The sequence below is a fragment of the Procambarus clarkii genome, chromosome 58 (assembly GCF_040958095.1).
Source record: "Procambarus clarkii isolate CNS0578487 chromosome 58, FALCON_Pclarkii_2.0, whole genome shotgun sequence".
Classification (NCBI taxonomy): Eukaryota; Metazoa; Arthropoda; class Malacostraca; order Decapoda; family Cambaridae; genus Procambarus; species Procambarus clarkii.
Window position 1 is genome coordinate 26,489,028 of NC_091207.1, and position 5,111 is coordinate 26,494,138.

At 41.0% G+C, this 5,111-nt stretch overlaps 1 pseudogene; it reads right to left on the reverse strand.

Moving 5' to 3' along the window:
* Positions 1 to 1,332: 1,332 nt before the first annotated feature.
* LOC138353543 (sodium-coupled monocarboxylate transporter 1-like) overlaps positions 1,333 to 5,111 on the reverse strand; it is a 176,358-nt pseudogene continuing 172,579 nt past the window's right edge.

Below are 5,111 nucleotides of genomic sequence, written 5' to 3' on the forward strand. Positions count from 1 at the left end.
ACTCGCATCCAGATTCATCATGTGCACATTTTCACTGCATTATTCATCAGCAAAATTTGTTTTCAAATTTTGGCCGTGCTCTCAACCACCGTCAATTCCGCCAGTTGGACGATATGGATAATCAGTTTACTGATGATCCATTCTACACAGAAATCTGCTGGTTGTCATATCACAAAGTGATGAAAAGATTTTGTTGTTGAGTCAAGAAATAATTATGTTTTTGGAGATGAAAGGTCAAAACACAGAGGAAATAAAAGATGAAGCAAAGATAAAAACAAACTCATCACTCAATTGTATGATGAAATCAAGCGCTTCATTACAAAACTAAGCTTAGGGAAGTCACAGTTGTCAATGAAAATGTTGTTCACTTTCCTAAGTGCAAAGAGCTGAAAAATACTGCCAATACTGAGTCTGTACTTAGCTTTGCTAAGTATGACAGTCACTTGGAATTGTTGTCAATAGAATTTGAGGAAAGATTTCGTGATTTTTCATCTTTTGAACACCACTTTGCATTATTCTCAGCACCATTCACCTTTGATGTTGCCAAGGCAGAAGAAAGCTTGCAGATATAACTATTAGAAATGCAGTCGGATTCTACACTCAGAGCAAAGTATCTTGAAGTTGGGATACCCATTTTTTCTTTTCATACCTCCCTGAAAAGTTTAAAACCTTCAGAAAGATTGCCACAAGCATTATTACAATGTTCGGTTCTACCTATGTGTGTAACGGTATTTTTTTTTAATTAAATCAACACAAACTTCTCAGATAACAAGGCTGACTGATCAACACTTGCCATATCTGATCAAAGTGGGAACTGCACAGACATTTCAGCCAGACATAGCAAAAATTGCCATTACAAAGAGGTGTCAAGGCTCAGGACAAAATACTACAAAGGATTGAATAATCGCAAATAAATGATCAGTTTGAACTTGTAATTATTGTACAATGTATTTGTTGCTGTTGCATAGAAGTATTTGTTGCCGTTTGAAATTTCGTTTTTTTTTCTTTTGTTAAACTAATTTATTACTTTGCATTCATGAATGTGGCGAGCCACTAAATCATTTGTATGCACATTGTATGCTTCAAAGTTCAAGTAATACAAATATTCTGCAATAATTTGTATTAAATGATGTCAATTAGTTGTGGTGTGTGGACCTCATGATAACACAAATGAGACCTATATGGCTCTTGTGGAACCCTCACTTTGTGACCCGCAGTTTTAAACCTGTATAGATTTAAAATAAGTGTTTTCCTTTATAGTTATATATCTAATTATATATCTCACTGTAGTTGTAACAAATTACTTTAATGTATGATAATAGCAACTGTTGGTAACATTCATATGTATATATTTTAGCATGTGTGGTGTGAATATTTATATCACAGTGACCATGAAGGAAAATTCAAGACGATGAACTCTCCACACGTGACAACTCTGTTTGAGTAATTTTATGGTCATGGTGGCTGTCTGTGTGGACGTTGGACGCCCAGCGGTAGAGGCGGGCGCAGGCAGGGATGACCAACCCCTTGTCTTTAGCTCCAGGACTGATTGCACCTGGAGGGGTAAAAGGAGAAGCATTTTATAAACAAAATTGAAGACACAATAGCATTTGTATCTGACACAGTCAATATTGATTGTACATTTGCGCAGCTTAATAGATTAAGGTTCAACTTTGGAGACCACAGACGTGAGTTGTTACATAATTATTACATCGAAAAAAAAATTGTGTTGATATGTGACCATACATGAATGCATGTAGGCATGTATCTAAGCAAATACAATCTATATGTAAAAGCTAAATATGGTCTACAAGCTACGTTTTACAGCATCTGTGTAATATCACGTTACTGCCAACTTCTCTTGTGGGGAAAACTCTCCAACATATAATTGGATATAATAGTAAAGTAAATAAATGATTTAAATAAATATTAGGGAAGTGGACTGTAAAAACTTCGAAATGTTACTTGGATTATTTCCCCTACACACTTTTTGGGAGGTATAACCAATTATGCTGGAACTACCTATTGCATATAAATGTTGAAATAATTTTAATAATAACTTTCATTAATTATTCAAGTTATAGAGTTAGTAGACAAACTACAATATTATAACTAGAAACAAAATCTTAACTGTCAAACAGTTAATGTGGAATGCGTCAGACAGCCTTCTGTAACGTGTTGACTTGGCAGACACGTGATTCACCAGAAAGGGCGATCCGCCCTCATAGATAAACAAGCTCAATGAAAATAACTGTAATTTCTATGAAAATAACACTATGTAATTTCTATGAAAATAACATCATGTAATTTCTATATGACTACGAGTGTATTCACTAACATTCATTGAAAGGGGGGTTGACTGATTAGGACAAACACACTTACTGGTGTTTTTTGATGACCTAGCATCTTAACGATTGGACAACCTATAACACGAGATTATGGCCATAAAACTTGAAAAAAAGGTTACTTATCCAACTGGACGCGGTGTCCTCTATGGTAGATGAAGCCGGCAGCAAAGTCTGAGACCCGACAATGCTCCGATGATTCGTGTAACAGACGATGATAATGGCTAGTCTCGGGACACGATTAAAACATTGCCAACGTTTTTTTACGTCATAATAACGAACTCCAGGTATCAACAGACGGTTTTCCACTGCATATATTATTGAACCCGAGTGCCGTTAGATAAATAGCGGATATATATAGATAATATTCCGTTTGTGACTTTTACCCAGCTGGAATCAGATGATCGCAACTGTGGACAACTTTATCTATAAACAGAGATATAATTTGCTCTAATGAATTATATCAATATCCAATCAATATTACCTAGTAAATTAAACAAAGGTTAGACTGTGTTTAATTCAATTTATATATATAATTAATTCTCATAGAAACTGGGCGGCTGATGTAACAGCGGCATTAATATTAATAAGAATTTGGTTGAACTTTGCTACTGGTTAGTAGGGTTAGTAAATTTGATTTTCTAGCACAATAAAATTATCTTATCGTACTAGGGGTTAGTATTTGGGGTGTCAGACATTTCCGACATCTCTCTCTCTCTCTCTCTCTCTCTCTCTCTCTCTCTCTCTCTCTCTCTCTCTCTCTCTCTCTCTCTCTCTCTCTCTCTCTCTCTCTCTCTCTCTCTCTCTCTCTCTCTCTCTCTCTCTCTCTCTCTCTCTCTCTCTCTCTCTCTCTCTCACACACACACACACACACACACACACACACACACACACACACACACACACACACACACACACACACACACACACACACACACCAAGAGCTCAGAAGCAATGGACACAGTGAGGGAGGTAGCGATGCAAGCAGCTACGTCACAGGAAGCAGCAAGGTGCACCACTCAGCTGCTGGAGAGAAAAAGATCAGTGGTAGTTGTAGGCATCAAAGAACAGGAAGGATCCAACAGGCAAGAATGGAATAGCAAGGATAGAGAGGCAGTACATGGGCTACTGAAAGGGTTACAGATGGAAGGGGCTGAACGAAACATTGAGAAGGTTTTCAGGTTGGCCTGGTACAACAAGGACAGAAACCGACTTGTAAAGGTGGTGTTTACAAACGAAACCACGAAGGAGGATATTCTCGAAAGGAAGAGTCGACTGCAGCATGTGGAGGGATACAAGAAAGTATTCCTGCAGAGGGACAGGACGAAGGAGGAGAGAGCCAGGGCAGCAGAGGCAAGGAGGAAGCGCAGGGAGGGAGAAGCAAACCAGGAACTCACAGCCCCCAACACAACAGTCCTAGAGACAAGAGCCGAACCCAAAACCAGCATCCCAGCAACACCAGAGGGGAGGGCAACCCCACCACCCCCCTCTGCATAGAAACCCTCCCTTCCCCTCACCCTACCTGCCCCCACCCAACCCTCCCTCCCCCCTCACCCCATTCTTACCCTGTCATCCCTTCCCTATTCCCATCACGTCCCCCCTCCCACCTTTCCCCCCCTGTCCCCCCTCCCCCTTCATCCCATACCCTCCCTATCCCTCCTCCCCCCTCACCCCGTATCCTCCATGTCCCCCCTATCTCCTTAACCCACACCCTACCTGTCCCCCCTTCCATGAAACCCCCACCCCTCACCCCAAACTCCCCTGAAGCCCTGCAAACCACCTCACAGATCATCTCACCCACTGAAAAGCTTCCCACACCAACAGAATGCTCGCCAAGAAAGGGACAAGAAAATGAACTGAAGAAAGTGAGCTTCAAGGCAATGTACGCTAACATAGATGGAATTACAAATAAAACCAGTGAACTCGGAGAATGGGCACTAGAAGAAAACCCAGACATAATAGCACTCACAGAAACAAAGCTAACAAACACCATAACAAATGCAGTGTTTCCACAGGGCTACTATGTAGTGAGGAAAGAGAGAGAAGGGAGAGGAGGTGGTGTAGCTCTGCTACTAAGAGAAGGTTGGAGTTTCGAAGAGATGGTAATTCAGAACTGTGAAGGTTTCAGTGACTACATATCAGGCACCATAGCAACTGGAGGACAGAAAATTATAGTAGTAGTCATATATAACCCCCCACCGAATGTCAGAAGACCCAGACAGGAATATGATAAAAACAACTTGGCCACCATCAATATAATAGAGAGAGCAGCTTCTGTGGCTAGCAGGAACGGATCCAGGCTACTAATCATGGGAGACTTCAACCATGGAAAGATAGATTGGGGGAACAGAGACCCACATGGAGGCCCAGACACATGGAGAGCTAAGCTGCTGGATGTGGGAACAAGAAACTTCCTAAGTCAACACGTCAAGGGACCGACAAGAACGAGAGGAGGGGATGAACCAGCCTTGCTTGATCTGATATTTACCCTAAATGAGTCGGATATAAGGAAAGTTAAGTTGGAAGCCCCCTTGGGAATGAGTGATCATAGTGTATTGAGCTTTGAGTACCTGGTTGAGCTAGGAATTATCACCCCCAAAAAAGAACTGGGAAACAAAGGGCTAGCGTACCGAAAGGGAAACTATGAGGAGATGAATAAATTCCTATGGGATATACATTGGGACACAGAACTCGGAACCAAGTCCGTACAAGACATGATGGACTATGTCACCCAAAAATGTCAGGAGGCTGTAAGCAGGTTTGTCC